We start from the raw sequence: 20,967 nt of genomic DNA on the forward strand, positions 1-20,967 counted from the left end.
CACAAAAGGCAAGGCCGTCCCTGGCTGGGCTTGAACCACCAACCTTTCGGTTAACAGAAGAATGTGCTAACCATTTGCACCACAGAGACTGTGCATGCAATTGCTGCTAAATGGCTATCTGGGGTTCTCTTCGGACAACTGTTGAACACAAAAGGCAAGGCCATCCCTGGGTGGGCTTGAACCACCCACCTTTCGGTTAACAGCCGAATGCGCTAACTAATTGCGCCACAAAGACTTTTAGGATTTTATGGGGATGTATGTGTGTCTTTTGGAGGGAGAAAGTAAGTCTGGTCCAAGAAGTTTAACGCCACTTTTTCCTACAACAAAGCATTCAATGTGTGGTATCAGAGTGGTGCAGCGGAAGCGTGCTGGGCCCATAACCCAGAGGTCGATGGATCGAAACCATCCTCTGCTAGGAATGATTTCATTTGTGCACCTCGCTTTATCGCATGGGCAAAATGGTTTCCATAGACCTGTAGGAGAAAGTGTAATAAGGGCCCTGCCGTAACATAGATATTACGGATGGCAGCTAAGACTACTCCTGGGCCTTTCTTGTAGTTGAAGAGATGAGTGAACTGGCTGGCTTCAGCCTGTAGTGTCGGCAGTATAGTGGTGAGCATAGCTACCTTCCAAGCAATTGACCTGGGTTCAATTTCTGGCCAATGTATGTGAGCTTGCTTTAGACATCCTACAAATCCCTGGAAGACAAGATCCGTGGAGGTATTTTTCACCTTCCAAAACGCTTTTAAAGCCATTTAAAGGGCAATTCCGGTTTTTCTATCCAGATATCCAAATAGGTCGAATATCCGCGGATAATGCGTCCGGATATCCGCATTTATGCGGATATCTAAAAGGTCAAATTTGGATATACGAACCGGATCCGGATATCTGGGTATCCGGATCCGAATCAATTCGGATTTTAAAAAGTACTATCCGAGCACCCCTGCTTTGTAGCCCCTTACACACTCCTAAGAGTTCTGGTTCACCATGAGCTTGCTGGCCAATATGTTCACAAAAGGTCACAATTTTGCTTCACATTTTTTCCACAGAATTTTCTCATTCATGTCCCTTGAGCATCTTCTGTAGACATTTTTCAGGTTTTATGCAAAAAAAATGTGTACATTACATAAATGTAATTTTGCTGTAACGATCGGTGTCAGCACACAGAGAGAATCTGATTATTGGTGATCTGCAGTATCACCAAGAATACAGATCTATACCTGATTATGGATGATCTGCAGAATCACCAATAATACAGATATAGTACTAACCTCTGAACACCTCTGAATATATATATTTGAGTGTTTGGTGTAACAGTATGACTTTGAGGAATCCACCTGATGAGCAGGTGGCCTTTTGGCAGTACAGGAGGTACTGCTATAGAGAGTACAGAAACCCTCCAGCAGCCTGAGACTCTCCAATGGGTGGAGTCAGGCTGACGGTAGGAAGGGCCAGAGAGTGAGTGACACCTGAAGGTGGATGTCACTGACTGATCTGGAGACTATCTCTTAGTGGAGGGAGATAGCTCACGAGGTCGGGCAAGCCAGGTCGGCAACACACGGACAGACAAAGTACAAAGACAGAAGGCTGATTCGGTATCCAAGGCAGGCAGGGTTTGGCAACAGAATATCAGATATGCGTGGTACCGAATCAGAGAGCAGAGGGATAGTCAGGAAAGCAACAGGTCATAACAAATATCAAACAATGCCTAGTCTTGGGTGTGAGGTCCGTGGTCTCTACACCCTGGAACTAGTCTGAAGTATAACAGAATGATAACACAAGTTCCCTAGTCTTGGATGTGAGGTCCGTGGTCTCTACACCCTGGAACTAGTCTGAAGTATAACAGAATGATAACACAAGTAATCTGGCTCAGTGTGAATTCCCAGGTCCTCCTGGTTCAAACACACTGTTGGATCTGACTAAGGTCTGAGTGCTTCCACGTAGTGTTCGCAACGGCAGACAGTTTGAGAGTGGCCAGCAGTAACCATATATAGAGCAGCGCTCTCCAGCGCCACCCTGAAGTGATCAACCAATGGTTACCAGCTCTGAGGTCAGCTGATCAGCCTGGTCAGCTGACCCCCCCCTTGGCCATCATAAAAGTTCTGCCTATCAGCGCGCGCGCGTATTCCTAAGCCTGTGTGAACTAACAGACTCAGCCAGACCAGATGCACGCTGTCGCGTGCAAACCGCCGCGCTGGATGCGGAGCCAGCCGCCTTGCTGTCAGTACATGCGGCGGCTTTTCCGCGTTCTGCCAAGTTACCAGACGCACGCTTCCGCGTGCAGACCGCCGTGTTGGACGCGGAATCAGCCGCCTTGCTGTCAGTACCCTCGGCGGCTTTTCCGCGTTCTCTCACATTTGCGTAACGTTAAGAATTTACACTTCTGAATTCTGTGAATTCTGAACTCCACAAAATGTGTGCACTCATCCCTATAATATGCTTCTTATTCATGCTGTATTTTTTAATAGGTTTTAAAATAAAACTAATAAATATTGCAAGTTGTAGATGTTTGTATTGACATCCAAGAAACTGGCCAATATTGCTTCAAAAACTGCCTTTTATTACTTTCATTTTTGCAGCAGTCCAGATTTCTTATCTTTTTTATCTACATTTGATTACATTACTGTACTTCAGTAATTTTTATTGGAGAAGCTAATCATACCATGAACTTTATTTACACTAAACTTTGGCCACCTGTAGTGAGAGGGATATGGAGGCTGCCATATTTATTGCCTGTTAAGCAATAACAGTTGCCTGGCTGTCCTGCTGATCCTCTGCTTCTTATACTATTAGCCATAGCCCCTGAACAAGCATGCAGCAGATCAGGTGTTTCTGGCAATATTGTCAGATCTGACAAGATTATTTGAATGCTTGTTTCTGGTGCTATTCAGGCACTTCTGCAGCCAAATACATCAGCAGGACAGCCAGGCAACTGGTATTGCTTAACAGGAAATAAATATGGCAGCCTCCCATCCCTTTCACTAAAGTTGTCCTTTAAAGGGGCAGTATTGCGAAAATAGTCCTTTTTACTTCATAAGTTATGTACAAGTGGAGTAATACTTTAAACACGTTTAGTGGCTGAACAAATGTAATTAGTACACTGGCATTACCTATTTGAAGCAAGGGAGCCACGTCAGAAGAAACATTTACTGACGCCGATTTAGACAATACCATTATGCTGTAGGAGGCAGCTAAATCAGCTGTTTGAGGTGGCATTATATTTCCCCCTTGAGACGTTAGAAATAGGATCCTCCACCTTGTAACTGCACTCTCGTGCAGTTCTTCAGCTCATGTGAGCCGCGTGACGTCACCGCACTTCACAGATCCTAATGCTGCCTGCCGAGGCCCCTTCACTGCTGCTGGCAAGGACACGGACACCTATTGCTGTCCGTTGCTGTGGTTACCAGCTTTCAGCTCTGCGCAGCATTGTGGCAGCAGCACGGAGCAGCCAAGAGTTGTAGCTGTGTCCTGCTAGCATCTAACATTACGATTAAAGTTGTTGTTTTATTCACGAGGCAAGCATTCTTAGAAGGAAAGAGTTACATTTTTACTGCTTTCCTTCTAAGAATGCTTGCCTCGTGAATAAAACAACAACTTTAATCGTAATGTTAGATGCTAGCAGGACACAGCTACAACTCCTGGCTGCTCCGTGCTGCTGCCACAATGCTGCGCAAAGCTGAAAGCTGGTAACCACAGCAACGGACAGCAATAGGTGTCCGTGTCCTTGCCAGCAGCAGTGAAGGGGCCTCGGCAGGCAGCATTAGGATCTGTGAAGTGCGGTGACGTCACGCGGCTCACATGAGCTGAAGAACTGCACGAGAGTGCAGTTACAAGGTGGAGGATCCTATTTCTAACGTCTCAAGGGGGAAATATAATGCCACCCCAAACAGCTGATTTAGCTGCCTCCTACAGCATAATGGTATTGTCTAAATCGACGCCAGTAAATGTTTCTTCTGACGTGGCTCCCTTGCTTCAAATAGGTAATGCCAGTGTACTAATTACATTTGTTCAGCCACTAAACGTGTTTAAAGTATTACTCCACTTGTACATAACTTATATGTAATGAAGTAAAAAGGACTATTTTCGCAATACTGCCCCTTTAACATTAGTAAATTAATTTATAGTGTCCAGTAAATGTCCGTATCTTACAGACGTGACTGCAGTTCAGCTTTATGAACTTCACAAAGTTTGAAAAACAAGAAGACAAATGTCTACCTCAGTGTGGTAACCCCAATCACACATACTTATGTTACATGGAAACAAATACAGCGACTGCTTCAAGCATATTTTGAATGTATTTTATTTTGTTGACAAGTCACAATTGCTGTATTGACACAAATCGATCAGTTTACTCTGGAAATACAATATTATTCTTTAGATGAGTATTATTTATGAATGTACTTTAGATGAGTGTTGCTGCCAGGACTTTTCCAGGAATGTAAGTCAGTCTTTGTAGCATACAGTGACAGGCAAAGCTCTAGAAGAAGAACCCTCAGTGATGATGACAGGATAATGAGGGGACAGCTACAAAATAGATATAGATGTATATATGATACAAAATTGTGCAGAATCATCAACTCTCAGGAAGATAGTGTCATATTGCAACAGGATCTGGATAGGATGGCTATATGGGCACATACATGGCAGATGAAATTCAATGTTGACAAATGTAAGGTCATGCATTTTGGACGTACTAATGGTCTAGCACCATACAAAATAAATGGGATACAGTTGGGGACATCAAACTTGGAGAAGGACTTAGGAGTACTCATCGACAACAAGTTAAATAATCGTACTCAATGCCAAGCCGCTGCAGCTAAAGCGAACAAAATTTTGGGATGCATTAAAAGGGAAATAAAAACTCGAGATGCTAGCATAATATTGCCCCTGTTTAACTCTCTAGTAAGGCCACATCTGGAATATGGAATTCAGTTCTGGGCACCACATTACAAAAAAGATATTGCAGTTTTAGAGCAGGTGCAGAGACGAGCTACAAAATTGATACGTGGGATGGAAGGTCTCGCTTACCAAGAAAGGTTAGATAAACTGGGTTTATTTAGTCTAGAGAAAAGACGCCTTAGAGGAGATCTAATTAACATGTATAAATACGTTAGAGGGCAATATAATAGCTTGGCGGATGAGCTTTTTGTCCCTAGGCCTTCTCAAAGGACTAGAGGACATGAGCTGCGCATGGAGGAAAAAACGTTTTAGCCATTTATTAAGGAAAGGGTTCTTTACAGTAAGAGTGGTTAAGATGTGGAATGCATTGCCACAGGAAGTCGTTATGGCAAACTCTATACCTGCATTTAAAGGGGGCTTAGATGCTTTCCTTGCGTTGAAAGACATCCATGGCTACAATTACTAGGTTATGCCTAATGATGTTGATCCAGGGATTTTATCTGATTGCCATCTGGAGTCAGGAAGGAATTTTTCCCATTTGGGGCTAATTGGACCATGCCTGGTGGGGTTTTTTTCGCCTTCCTCTGGATCAACAGGGGTATGTGGGGGACGGGCTGGAGTTGTAATTTGTACTGGTTGAACTCGATGGACGTATGACTTTTTTCAACCAAAATAACTATGTAACTATGTAGCTATAGAGAAGGTGGCCATAGTGGACCTGGGAAGAGGAGAGAAGATAAGGAGGAAACAGGGAGTGATGGTCTGACTACTCTAATCACAGTCTGTGGCCCTTATTTAACTAACTTTCCTCCTGAGTTTTCTCACAAGTGCCAATCCACAGTGGGGCGACAGGGTAATTTGCATAGACCCGCTCTGGCTAGCGACATACTCTCTGCTGGGCAGGAAGTATGTCACTGGGATTCTCGTCGGTCCGTACATGTGCACCGCGCTCCTGTCGTGCACACTGCCTACATAGGCTTGTGCTGACTTTGCGATGGGCTGCAGTGGGGGAGAATATGGCGACCTGACGCAAGGCACTAAGTCTGCCGGTGGCTTTAAGTGACCATGCTCACTAGGAGCAATACATGGCTATTCAAAGTATTCCACCTTTGTCACGCTCCTAACATCATTGCTGGACATCTCTTCTTGCCTTAGGCCTCATTTGGCGACGCAGATGGCCGTGCATTCGGAATCGCACACAATCTGCATTGGTGTGCTTTGCGCTGCTGATCCCATTCATCACAGTGGATGGGATCAGCACTGCATTTTGCTGAAAATGCATGCATCAGTGTGATAACGCACCACAGGGTGCTGCAGTGCACATAGGGCTTGATTCACCAAGCGGTGCAAAGTGTTTGCACGCTGGTGAAAAGGCCCTTATCACGCCTAAACTCACTTTAGGCATGATAAGAAGAAACTCGCGCGAAGTGCGCGCGCAGCACCCGATGCTTCGCGCGAAGCTCCCATTAAGCCCTATGGGACTTTGTGCGCGCGCGAACGCGCGTACGCGCGAACGGTAACTTCGCGCGAAGAGCAGGAAAAAGCGGTGATAACTCAGTGGTGAAAAGGTCATCACGCCTAAAGTCTTTTAGGCGTGATAACTGGGTTATCACCGCTTTGTGAATCAAGCCCATAGTCTGAATGTCAGAAGTGCTGTCTAAGTGCTGTTGCACACTATACATGCTGCTGAATGCTAAATGGCAGTGACATTGGAAGTGTCACATGATTACATTTAAAAATAAGAGATAACCACTCCATTAAATGTAACCAATACGAGGAGCCTTTGACTCATGGAGAACCAAATGGAAACTTGTAGTAAAAAACCCAAGCCTTTCAAAAATGTAACCGAGCATGGAACAACCCTCTACATCCACCAGAGGGAGCTCCAAAGCCTGTGTAACCAATACACAAGTGGAACCTTGGTTTGCAAGCATAATTCATTTCTGTAATCCAAAGCACTCTTATAGCAAAGCGAATTTCCCCATAAGAATTAATGGAAACCCCGGTGATTCGTACCACAATCCAAAAACAGGAATAGTAAAATAGTATAAAATAAAAATGTGAACAAGACTATAACTAACAGAATCCTTGCCATTTGTTGGCTCCCCTAACCTTTTATTTGTGTGGTTTAAAAGGAAACATCCAAGCTCCTAAAAAAAAATCCACTTACCTGGGGCTTTCTCCAGCCCCTGGCAGCCATCCTGTGCCCTCGCCGCAGCTCCGGTGCCTTGTCCCGTGCTGCAGAAGCCAACCTGGCGAGGTCAGCTTCTTGTGCGCTCCACGGCGCGGGTTACGTGGTCCGGCGGACGTCATCAGCATTGTACTGCGCAGGCGCAGAACTACTGTACAATACTGATGACGTCGGCCGGACCACGTGACCCGCGCCGTGGAGCGCCGAAGAAGCCGACCAGGAAGCTGTCCTTGCCAGGTCAGCTTCTGCAGCACGGGACAACGGGAGGCACCGGAGCTGCGGCGAGGGCACAGGATGGCTGCCAGGGGCTGGAGGAAGCGCCGGGTAAGTGGATTTTGTTTTTTTTTTTTTGCTTGGACCATCACTTTAACAAGGAACTTATCCAGTGACAGTTACTTTTGAGGATTTCATGGAAATGTGACTTTGCACAGTCTCTGCACTCAGATTAAGGGCCCTTTTACACTTAATCAGATGCTCTCAGTTAAAACGGAAAGAAAACTGATTTTCAAAGTAATGCCCATGTTTTCCTATGGCACCTTTCACACTTAACACGTTTTAACTGAAATCCACTTCCCAATGCACTGCTATACAAAAAACGCGTACTAACGCATACTAACGCACACTAACTGATTAAGTGTAAAAGGGGCCTAAGTACAATTAAGTACAATCCTGCACAGGGGCGTAACTAGAAATCACTGGCCCCCCTTGTGAAACTTTGGATGAGGCCCCCACTGCCCCCCCCCCCCTTACCCCGTGCCTTCTGCACATGTAAACTGATAACCAATGTTACTCAATTACTAGTGCACACACAACACAATGGGCTTGATTCAGAAAAGAGTGCTAACTGTTAGCACGGCCATTTTCGCACGAATTTTCGCATTGCACGTGATCGCGAATTTTCACGCGAATCAATATCGATTTCACACGAAAATTCGCGATCACGCGCAATTGCGAAAATTCGCGCGAAAACGGCCGTGCTAACAGTTAGCACTCTTTTGTGAATCAAGCCCAATGTGTTGTGAAGCACTGTACACATTTTCTCTATCAATTACATTAGCTTCTGTGATAACACAAAAAAGGAAAAAGTTTGCGCTTGTGTGGATGAATGTGTTGCTGCTAGAGGTGGGGTCGGCTCAGACCCAATGATGAATGAGAAAATGTGTATAGTACCTCAGCGCAAAAAGGGGTGTGGAACTTGCCCCGGGCTATGCAAGCCCACTCGAGATGTAAGCAGATGACAGTACAGTACCTTAATAGAGGTTACATCTAGCTGCCCAAATACTTGCTGTAATCCCGATCTCTGTATTTCAAGTAATCCCGATATCACAGCGGCGGGGGATAAGAGCTAGCTCACTCTACCACTTCCTGTTTCCGGTCCGTCAAGCCCTACTGCCAGTAGGGTGCGTGCTGCACTGCAATGTAGTTCCGTGCGCCAATAAAATCGCACCGGACAGCCTAAAAAAGTGATAGGCAACATATAGTGCAGAGAGTAGTGAAATGAGTGGCCACCGCTTAGGAATCACTTACTAGAAGCAGAGCTTGTTTATTGCACGTAATAAAACACGTAGACTCCTCTCCCGACTCGAGTTTCGGCTGTATGCCTTCCTCAGGGGAGGATAACACATGCATGTTTTCACACATACAGACACACATGGGGTGCAGAATACGCATACAGAAGGCTGACAGACAAGTGTGCTCCCAGCCTCAGCTTATTACACTCACTCTGTCCATCTGTGATGGAGCAGAACTGGCTCTGCAGACTTCACCAGCATCACTACAGTACGCAGCACTTGGGGAGGGGTGGAGAGGCTGGGGGTGGGGATCTGCAGACTCTTCCAACATCACTACAGTACACAGCACTTGGGGAGAGGTAGAGAGGTTGTGGTTGGGGCTCTGTACACAAGATCCTGCTGCACACTGAATAGGGACTGTCTACAAATCTTTGTCTACAAAACTTTGTATGATTCCTTATCAGTGGCTGAGCAGATGCAGTCATTAGAACAATTGTGCAGAGAGCAGAACGTTTTTTTTCTCTCTGTGCCCTTAGTTGTCAGTCTCTCAGGACAAGGAAAAGAAACATCCCCCCATGGGGCCCCCTGTTGTTTCTGGGTCCCTCTGCGGCTGCATCCCTTTCAGGGTCTATTGTTACGCCACCCTGCTGTATGGGTAATAAAAAGTAGGAATACACATTTTTATTGAATGTTTTGTCAGTTTTGTGCCACTTTAAGATCTTCCTGCTGTAACAATGAGGCATCTGGTAAATGGAGGACTTCCAAAACACACCTAAAGGTATTTCAGAAGATAGAAGCATAATCCTCACTGCTTGTGGAACTCTTGTGTTCAGCAGAAGAGAGAAAACTGTTCTCACACCTTAAAACCACATCATGTTCCCTCCCTTAGTTGTGAAGAGACAGGTGAGCTGTGAAATGACCAGCGTGAGGCCCTTGACTGTCTCATGCCTCAGTGTGGTCGCTGTATGATGTCCAGAGCTGCAGATACTGGAGGCCTCTGTTCCTTCCAGACTAGTTTTCTATTTATATATTCTGTTTATACCAGGAAGTAGTAGATCTCACCTTAACCACACTGCTCTGTGCTTAGTAGCTTCCGTGTTCTTGTCTACCTGCAGCCTGTTAGCAGCAGCTCAGTTCAGGCTGAGTCACCTCTCCAGACCTGGGGATCAGTTACTTGGGGCAAAAAAAGTTTGTGTTTGTGTTGTGTGAAAAATAACTTCCTTAGGGCTTGTTCACACTAGGGCTTGATTCACAAAGCCATGCTAACTCATAGCGCTACCGTTTTGCGAGCGTTGTAACACATGTAATGGTTTTTGCGCGCAATCATGAATTTTCATGCGCTAATGCTAATGCTTTCCCGCTAGAAATATTTACCTATTCTTAAAGCGGAATATAACCCTGCATTTCGAATTGCTCTAAAACATTATTTACAGTATATTATATGCAACCAGCATTTTTTTTTTACTAAACCAGCATTGGAAGGGTTACACACAGAGCTTTAAAGTTCCGTGGAGAGAAATGCAGACGCATCCGAAGTTCAGATAGATACATTTAATTAAACAGAATGTAACAAGTGAGGAATGTTACACACTCTTTGGCTGTCCTCCAGCTCCTGCACAGTCAGAGAGAGTGAGTCACATTCCACACTTAGATACATTTAAGTAAACAAAATGTATCTATCTAAACTTCGGATGCGTCTGCATTTCTCTCCAGGAACTTTAAAGCTCTGTGTGTAACCCTTCCAATGCTGGTCTAGTAAAAAAAATGCTGCTTGCATATAATATACTGTAAATAATGTTTTAGAGCAACGTTGAAATGCAGGGTTATATTTCGCTTTAAAAAGATCATCAGGGGGCTCTGTATAGCTGATATTATGGTGAAACCCCTCCCACAGTGTGATGTCATGGCCCTGACAGTTTGTTGTCTGTGAACCTTATTGCAATGTGAGAAATAATGGCTGTTTCCAACTGCCAAGCTGTGCATACAACTCTCCGTAAACAAATATTCTGTAGAGGTCACCTGGTAGGAATAAAGATGTCACCACCCATGATAATTTCTGAATGAATGTGAATCAGGGAGAGGAAAGATTTTACAATGGGAAAACAGACTAAATAATTTTTAACTAGATGGGTTGCTACTCAGGGCTTCCTGTGAACTGGAGCAAGTCCGCCATTTTAGGTTTGGATGACCCGCAAGTTTCCACATCCACCCTGCCATGTCCCTTACAAAGTGTCACATCTTTCGCATATCTCAGGGTAATTGTAACAGTTGACCCTCAATTATACTATCAAAACAATGTTGCTTCTCTCTTGTCCCTGACACAATCCAAAATATCAGCCTGGACTAGACTTCCGCTCTCAGTGGCTGGACGTGTTAACTTGATAAAGATGGTCCTTTTTCCCCAAAATATTATACTATATCCACAATTCTCCGATCTATATCCTTATAACCTTTAAAAAACTTAGATCCATGTTCATCTCACTGGTTTGAGGTAGGTCTAGAGCCAGGCTGAGATTTGGTATTTTGCATTGCCTTACCTCATCTGGAGGTCTGGCCCTCCCAGATCCTCGCCTATATTATATTGCCTCCCAATTGGAACAACTTGCTTACTGGTTCGTGTCTAACTCCCTGCAATCCCCTGAACTCTTAGGTTTCTCACCCTCCTTCATTTCTAATAACCTGCCTTTTGCCCTTCTAAAAGACAACCTTAACGCTGACTCCCCCAATAACACGATACTCATCCAGGCTTCCAGAGTATGGCAGGTGGTGAATAAAATAATCCCTTCCTCCAATAAAGAATTCCACACCCCCCTTTGGCACAACCCTCAGCTACCTGAATTGTACCACCTTGACAACACTAGTCTTTGGTCGTCTAAAGGTATTCTATACCTTGGTCAAATTCTTCATAACGCCAAACTCATACCATTCCATACTCTTCAAGAGCAGTTTGACCTCCCTCCAATATTTAACTATATTTACTTGCAACTTCAACACGCTCTTAGAGCACAATTTTCCCAAGGTCTTCCCCACACAAATGTGTCCCTGATTATGGAGACCCTCAAGGATGGCCCAATAAAACATCACATAGGTATAATATACTCTTTGCTTTTGGAACACCGGTCTGCCCATATAATAAAGGACTTTTTGTCCAAGTGGACCCAACTTGGGGTCCAATTGGACAAGGAGGAGTGGGTAGATTGCCTCTCTACTCCTAAACTGGTCTCTCCATGTGTCAGTGAACGTCTCACGCAAATATATACTTTGCATCAAAGCTATCTAACTCCTTCCCAACTTTTAAAATTCCCCCCCTCAGCATCTGCTTCCTGCCCTAAATGCCATGCTCTTAATCCCTCCTTTCTCCACCTCATTTGGCAATGACCACCCATTGCAGACTTCTGGAAACAAGTTACTGACTTCCTGCATGACTTGATGGGGTCTCCAGTAGACCCGGACATCAAAACATGTATTCTTAACCTTCTGCATGAAGACACTCCCAAATTCCACAAAGTTTTGATTATGGAATCCTTATTTGCGGCTAAACAGAGTATCACTTTCAGGTGGCTATCCCGGTCCTCCCTATGCTGGAAGCTTGGAAGTCTAGAGTACGTAAACATCTGCCCTTTAAGAAATTAGCATATTCCCACAGAAATTGTCCAAATAAATTTCACCAGGTCTGGGACAAATGGTTGTAACACTAACCCTGTACTCCCAATTTTTTGTAATACTTGTTTCTGTTTTTACTGCCTGTAACCATGTTTGACTCAAATGTTCCATACTTTTATAATACCCCTCTTTTGTATATCTCAGACCAATGTGTAGACCACTCACTTTGTACAATGTTTCTTGGTTGCTAACATACAAAGACTATAGGCCTTTTTCTTTTTGTATATTTGTACCTGTATTTTATACTGTACCAACTTTTTCTCAATAAACACTTTTGGTTGATGAAAAATATTTTTTTTAACTGAATACTGTAAGAGAAAATAATCAGCTGTATTCATTACGTTATTTTCAGTACAGTTCCTCTTTAAAGAGGAGCTGTCCGCCATACTGTCTCAGAAAAAAACACATACAGTGGGTTGCAAAAGTATTCGGCCCCCTTGAAGTTTTCCACATTTTGTCACATTACTGCCACAAACATGAATCAATTTTATTGGAATTCCACATGAAAGACCAATACAAAGTGGTGTACATGTGAGAAATGGAATGAAAATCATACATGATTCCAAACATTTTTTTACAAATAAATAACTGCAAAGTGGGGTGTGCGTAATTATTCGGCCCCCTGAGCCAATACTTTGTAGAACCACCTTTTGCTGCAATTACAGCTACCAGTCTTTTAGGGTATGTCTCTACCAGCTTTGCACATCTAGAGACTGAAATCCTTGCTCATTCTTCTTTGCAAAACAGCTCCAGCTCAGTCAGATTAGAATCAGCCTTTCTCAACCTTTTTACCTTGGAGGAACCCTGTAAATAACTTTTGGATCTGAAGGAACCCCTGCAAACAATTTTTTGGTCTCGAGGAACCCCTGCATTTATTTTTCAGGAGGCATGGCCTTTAAATAGGTTAGGCTGCTAATTTCACTATCTCCTATTACACTGACACTCATTATACTGTCTCCTGACCCCCCAATTTAGTGCTTTTTGTTACAGTACCACCTATTATAGTGTGCTCTATTATACTTCCCATACGATGGGGTAAAATGCCAAGGAACCCCTGCAGAGTCCTCAAGGAACCCTGGGGTTCCAGGGAACCCTGGTTGAGAAAGCCTGGATTAGATGGACAGGGTTTGTGAACAGCAGTTTTCAGATCTTGCCACAGATTCTCGATTGGATTTAGATCTGGACTTTGACTGGGCCATTCTAACACATAGATATGTTTTGTTTTAAACCATTCCATTGTTGCCCTGGCTTTATGTTTAGGGTCATTGTCCTGCTGGAAGTTTTGCAGTCTCCAAGAGGTTTTCTTCCAAGTTTGCCCTGTATTTAGCTCCATCCATATTCCCATCAATTCTGACCAGCTTCCCTGTCCCTGCTGAAGAGATGCACCCCCAGAGCATAATGCTGCCACCACCATATTTGACAGTGGGGATGGTGTGTTCAGAGTGATGTGCAGTGTTAGTTTTCCGCCACACATAGCGTTTTGCATTTTGGCCAAAAAGTTCCATTTTGATCTCATCTGACCAGAGCACCTTCTTCCACATGGTTGCTGTGTCCCCCACATGGCTTGTGGCAAACTGCAAACGGGACTTCTTATGCTTTCTGTTAACAATGGCTTTCTTCTTGCCACTCTTCCATAAAGGCCAACTTTGTACAGTGCATGACTAATAGTTGTCCTATGGACAGAGTCTCCCACCTGAGCTGTAGATCTCTGCAGCTCGTCCAGAGTCAGCATGGGCCTCTTGACTGCATATCTGATCAGCGCTCTCCTTGTACGGCCTGTGCGTTTAGGTGGATGGCCTTGTCTTGGTAGGTTTACAGTTGTGCCATACTCCTTCCATTTCTGAATGATCGCTTGAACAGTGCTCCGTGGGATGTTCAAGGCTTTGGAAATCTTTTTTTTAGCCTAAGCCTGCTTTAAATTCCTCAATAACTTGATACCTGACCTGTTTTTTGTGTTCTTTGGACTTCACGGTGTTGTTGCTCCCAATATTCTCTTAGACAACCTTTGAGGCCCTCACAGAGCAGCTGTATTTGTACTGACATTAGATTACACACAGATGCACTCTGTTTAGTCATTAGCACTCATCAGGCAATGTCTATAGGCAACTGACTGCACTCAGATCAAAGGGGGCCGAATAATTATGCACACACCACTTTGCAGTTATTTATTTGTAAAAAATGTTTGGAATCATGTATGATTTTCGTTCCACTTCTCACATGTACACCACTTTGTGTTGGTCTTTCATGTGGAATTCCAATAAAATTGATTCATGTTTGTGGCAGTAATATGACGAAATGTGGAAAACTTCAAGGGGGCTGAATACTTTTGCAACCCACTGTATATAAGGAGATAAATACTTGCTCTGCTTACATAACAAATGTATTGCACCGTCCATGTTTTGATTTTATGATTTTTCTATAGTAAAAAAAGAGAAAATCCTTTGTAGCATTTCCCAACTGTGGCTATTTTGAAGCCAATCCTGATGTCACTTCCTCCCTTACTCTCCTCTGCCTGATTGTGTATGCATTGCCTGCCCCTGACTATAGAAAGTGCATCATCTCAGCCTGAGAAATATTGGCCAATCAGAGAGGAACAGAGGTGTGGAAGGGGAAAACAGGAGGGAAAGAGGCTTCAGTCAATCAGGCTGCATTAGTTAAGTTTAAGTGGAAGTAGAGAAGCAAAAAAGGACAACCCAGCATGCCCTGCAACCTCCTTTTTGTGTACCAAATTTTCTGTGTACCAAATAAGAGTCAGGTAAACTGGGGAATGATAATTTATCAACAAGAAAAGTATCAGTGATTTTAACTTTTGCATTGCCTGGTTAGCATCCTTATTACTTGTTTACCAGATATAAATAAAGATTTTTTTTTATTTTATGCCCGACAGTTACACTTTAAGGCAAACTGGAGGATGCCGGCTTCAAGCAAGATGGCAAGTCTCTTCAAGCAAGAAAGATGAAGACTTCAAGCAGCATGAGGTCTGCAGGATGTTCAGCATCACCCTGCAGGGCTGCAGCCCATTTATTTAATAGTCAGGGTAAAGCCCGATGATGGTTGGGGAAGCGCTCCTCCCCCCCTCCCCCCCTTACACTTTTCTCTGTTAAATTTAATAAAGCCTGATTTGCCTTCTGATGTTCAGAGAGTCCTGGAAATCCCCATGGCCGCTAGAACAGGCATACTAAGTTGGAGGACCACAAATTGCAATCCATTGGGTAAGTAAATCACCCAGATAGTGCTTCATGGTCTAGTTGGTCAGAATTTAACACCAAAAACATTTTCAAAAGCTAAAAATTTCATCCCAAGCAAATGCCCTCTTTGGAAATTAGGGCTAGCTGCATATTGTATTCACAATGGCTTCACCCAAACCGGCAGCTAGGTGTAACTTGTCAGAAATTAGGTTGGTCTGAGGCCTGGCTCTGCAGTTTATTATCCAATCTGTGTGTCGTGACCTTAGGATATTCACAATTGGAGAAAGAGAACATGTGCTTCAGAGTCCTGGGGTTTAGAAAGAAGATATTCAGTGCAGTATAACACAGATAGTGCAGGTCCGTGTTCCTCCAGGCAGATAGGAGGCAGTACATTCCCAAAATGGGATATATCCTACATGATCTCCCCCCTGGCTGGATGATGGGTAAGAGTGGAATAATGTAGGTCGGAGTCGCTAAGGGTTACTCCTGGGTAACTACAAGGCGAGGCTAACAGGAAATAGGGAAGAGTTTGTTATTGACATTGAACTGTTAGTACAAACAGTGCTAAAAAAAACTAAACTAAAAAAAAAAAAAACAGAGGCAAAAGTAAACTAATGAAATAAACGATTGTATCTATCTTCTGTCTCCTAAAAATGACTTTTTAAGATATTCCACAGTTTTATTTTATGTTTAATTCTACTTTTTATGATTTAACTGTTTTATTGTTTTTGCTCAATGACATATTTATCGAAGTATGCTAGAGCTAAAATCTATGAACTATTGAACCTTTTTATCTCTTTCCTGTTTTTAGAAGCCATTTACTGCTAGGAAAGTGTTTTATAGTTGGAATTTCTTATCAGTGAGGGTCACACTGTAGTCACTTCCTGTCTGAGTCAGGACCGAGTCAGCCACTTGCATACCTGATATTTAACTCTTTCAGGTAGAGAAAGAAAAAAGGAACACAGCCTAGTTATTTGTGTGCTAGGCACTGCACATACACATGTCTATCTCTTCATGTCACATGTCACCTCGGGTATCCTTCAAACATTTTCTTTTGAAGAGTTTTTAAAAGAAGCTCCTGAGTCCTAAGCAATGATGCAGATATCTAGAATAATAATTTCCAAGCCGGCCACTTTGTGCCTGTAATTCCTTCCCCTCCCCTTCCCCCAGACCCGCCCCCCCCCACACACACACACACCACCACTACCAATTTACATATGCAGCTCCTCCTACAGTTTGAGTGGTACAGGCACCAAACTTTCCACACTTCTTCGTCTCATAAGCAATCCCACCCTCCTTGCCTCTGGGGTGGATCACCCGCCACCCACCACTCCCTACCCCCCCCCCCCCCCCCCCAAAAAAAAAAAAAACAACCCTTTTTACCATTGACTTTGACAAAGAAACTTTTCTAATTGCTGACTTATACAGTTTTAAAATTACAGTCACGTAAACTGGGACGAATATCCTTGGTGTCAACGCAAATTAAAATGTGAATATTTGGGGATCCCGAATGTATCTGGAGCTAAGAGCAGGGAATCAAAATCCAGCTTTTTTCTAATCGCTGACACTTGTACAGTTTTGAAGCTACAGTCACTAAATCTGTACCAATTATTCTTGATGCCAGAACAAAAATGTGAATTTTGGTGGAAGCCCAAAAGTGGGCAGAGCTAAAAACAGCCAATCGATGCTTATCTATCTTCATGTCTCTGCCACTCATACATTTAGTGACTGTAGTCACTAATCTTGGACCAAATATTCATGAAATCTAACAATATTGTTATTTTTGGAGTTTCACCTGTATATGCGTCCTCTAATTGTCTGGTCCTTTTAACATATAAAATAAAAGCAGCATTTGAAATAATACATAAGCTGTAGATTTCAGTCTAATTAGCTGTATGTACAGTGCTGCCCATAATTATTCATACCTCTGGCAAATTTTGACTTAAAGTTACTTTTATTCAACCAGCACGTAATTTTTGACAGGAATAGACATAGGTGTCTCCCAAAAGATAATAAGACGATGTACAAGAGGCATTATTGTGGAAAAAAATTCTCAGCCTTTATTTACATTTGAGTAAAAAGTGTCCAGTCCAAAATTATTCATACACTTCTCAATAATCAATAGAAAAGCCTTTATTAGCTATTACAGCAATCAAACGCTTCCTATAATTACAAACCAGCTTTTTGCATGTCTCCACATGTATTTTTTCCTATTCATCTTTAGCAATGAGCTCCAAATCTTTCAGGTTGGAGGGTCTTCTTGCCATCACCCTGATCTTTAGCTCCCTCTACAGATTTTCAATTGGATTAAAGTCAGGACTCTGGCTGGGCCACTCCAAAATGTTAATGTTGTTGTCTGCTAACCATTTCTTCACCACTTTTGATGAATGTTTTGGGTCATTGTCATGCTGAAATGTCCACTGGTGCCCAGGTACAAGTTTCACTGCAGACTGTCTGATGTTGTCATTGAGAATCCTCATGTATTGCTCTTTTTTTCATGGTACCGTTTACTGTGATTAGCTTCCCTGGTCCATTGGCTGAAAAACACCCCCAAAGCATTAGGTTCCCACCAGCATGTTTGACAATGGGGATGGTGTTTTGTGGGTTGAAGGCTTCTACTTTTTTACGCTAAATAAAGGAAACATCACTGTGACCAAACAATACAATTTTTTGTTTCATCTGACCATAACACAGAAGACCAGAAGTCTTCTTCTTTGTCCAGATGAGCATTTGCAAAGGCCAAGCGAGCTTTTGTGTGCCTTATCTGAAGAAGTGGCATCCTCCTTTGTCTGCATCTTTGGAACCCAGCAGTGTGCAGTGTCCGTTGGATTGTCTGCCTTGAGACATTGTCACCAGCAAAGGCCAAATTCACCAGGATGGCCTTGGTGATGATCCTTGGGTTCTTTTTCATCTCTCACTATCATCCTGGCCAGCACAGGTGTCACTTTTTGGCTTCCAACCATGTCCAGTGAGCTTTTCCACACATCTTGTATTTTTTAATAATACTTTGCACTGTAGCCACTGAAACTTGAAAACATTTAGAAATGGCCTTGTAGCCCTTTCTTGACTTGTGAGCAGCCACAATGTGCAGCCACAGGTCCTCACTGAGCTCCTTTGTCTTAGCCATGACTGTCCACAAACCAACTGCTGAGAGCTGCTGTTTTTCACCAGTTGAGTTCATTACAACAGCTGTTCCCAATTAATCAGGGTAATTAGGATGCTTTAGAACAGCTTCGACTATTTGGAATGGTATAGACATTTTGATTTTCCCACAGACTGGTACAGTTTGAGAAGGGTATGACTAATTTTGGACTGGAAACCTCTTGCTCAAATGTAAATAAAAGCTGAGAAATGTTTTTTTTTCCATAATAATGCCTCTTGTACATGGTCTTATTATCCTTTAGGAGACACCTATGTAATTTCCTGTCAAAAAATTACTCACTGGTTGAATAAAAGTAACTTTAAGTCAAAATTTGCCAGGGGTATGAATCATTTTGGGCAGCACTGTATTTCCTAGAGAAGAAACTCAGTCCTTTTTTCTTCTGGTGGTTTTGGTGTGGAAGGTAATCTGCTTCCATGTCTCTCCCTCTCCTCTCAGTAGATGATATCTGGAGGTCCTGCTGGGATGAATACAGAGACAACCACAGAGAGAATGTCATCAGAGATGCATCGCTTCATAATTACCTATTGAGGATTCAGGTTCCTCAGCCTTTAGAGCTTACACTTCTGGTACAGAAGACAGCTCAGGACTGGGACCAGGACCACTAGCACAGCACGCAGGTAAATATAGCTGAAAGAGCTGGAAGAAGTCATCCATTCTACAAAAAAATAAAATTTTCATATCATTATTTACGGTTCATTAATAAAACATACGCAATATACAGCTTGCAAACACAGAGGTTTCATAATGTGAACCGAATTTCAGCACAATGGCTTAGTAAATAGAGTTGTGGCTTTGCAGTTCCGGATATGATGTCATGGACATTATCTGCATACAGTTAGCATGGTATTCACATTTTTATGTGGACTTCCACCCAGGGCACATGCCTAGAATCACTCCTCGGGTGCCCCAAATCCCACATTCTACCTACACATTGGCATTCAGTGCTTAATTCCCATGATATGAGGCTCCCTGCAGAGGCATGGGTAATACACTATGCTGACACTTTATCCCATTCAGATATGTACTTAGTCCATTTTCAAGGCCATATACTTGCATAATTCTAGTGATTGATAAACTTCTCGTGGTGCTTTTCACAAGCCGAATGGTGAACCTGCGAGTAGTGACGATCGTGATCTGCTAATTACAATGACACAACATTTCACATACATTTTCACAATTATGGCCATACATAATTACAATTTGGCCATTCAACTGATTTTGTGTAATCCATTCGCAATTTTACGTAATTACCATGTAATTTCCTGCCAACTTTAAAGGTTAATAGTAAAGACCCCATCTATGCTATCATCACCAAAATTGCTACATGTGTTAAAGAGGAGGATGGGAACAAGGCAATATTTTTTTTTTCAAAAAGACTTTGTTGTTTTTGAGAAAACCAATTTTAAAGATGCAAAAGAGAAATGGTTTTTAAGTGCAAAAATATAAAAAAATCATTTTTCCTTTGCATTTTTAATTGATTCTCTCAAAATGTCTTATTTTTTTTGCCATGTTCCCACTATTATCCTCAACACACATAGCAAATTTTGTATGCAAGTATGGGGGCTTTGGTATAAACCGCTAACGTTGGCGCAAAATTATGCAAAAAAATTATGTGAAATTGTGAAATGACGGTTTCTGATTACATTTACAAACAAAACTGATTACGATTTTACCAGAAATTGTTTTTGCATCATAAGTGCAAATCACAATGCCAAATTACAATTATGTGACATTTTGCACATCTCTGCCTGCGAGATGGTGTTTGTGGACATACGGGTTCATGAACCTTCAACTCCTAAATGGCCCCACCAAACTGCACTGCAAGTTTGGCCATCCAGCAGACGTCTAATCTCGGACTGGCATCCCTGTGCCCCTTACCGATGTGTTAATCACACAGGAGATGGGCTGACCTTATGGCAGCGGGAAGCAAGTATAGAAAGCTGAAGGTAGACTGGATGGGTGAGATGGATTGTTGGCAGAAACTTGGCCAAACAGAGGGCTGCTCTCCTACACTTTCCTCGGACTTAGAACACCACTGGTTGTATGGCAAAATGGCATAGCTGGAAGGAGGGACTGAGAGGCCCACAGGTCAGCTCAGGCATATTTAGGGAAGGAGAGATGTGAGTAAATTGCAATTGCTACATTTACTTGGGAAGGCCAAGGATATCAATGAGTGGCAGAGCAAAGAGGCATGATGTAATGTTATTTTAATGGTAGAGGAAAGGCAAGATAAGTCTGAGGCTTATCTCAGACTTATCTTGGGCCCCATACAGCTGTTCTTGTTGTGATGCCCTGATGGCGGCCCGGTCTGACAAAATGAAGTAGGTTTAGACAGGTTCAATGGGGTTGATT

General features: G+C 43.0%; 1 long non-coding RNA gene across 1 annotated transcript; it reads left to right on the forward strand.

The window, feature by feature from the left end:
* The first annotated feature begins 3,746 nt into the window (after positions 1-3,746).
* LOC137545172 (uncharacterized) lies at positions 3,747-19,253 on the forward strand. Its single transcript, XR_011026008.1, has 3 exons — positions 3,747-3,980; positions 15,152-15,476; positions 19,051-19,253. It is a non-coding gene; the product is annotated as an uncharacterized lncRNA (long non-coding RNA).
* The last annotated feature ends 1,714 nt before the right edge of the window (positions 19,254-20,967 follow it).

The sequence above is a fragment of the Hyperolius riggenbachi genome, chromosome 2 (genome assembly GCF_040937935.1).
Source record: "Hyperolius riggenbachi isolate aHypRig1 chromosome 2, aHypRig1.pri, whole genome shotgun sequence".
Classification (NCBI taxonomy): Eukaryota; Metazoa; Chordata; class Amphibia; order Anura; family Hyperoliidae; genus Hyperolius; species Hyperolius riggenbachi.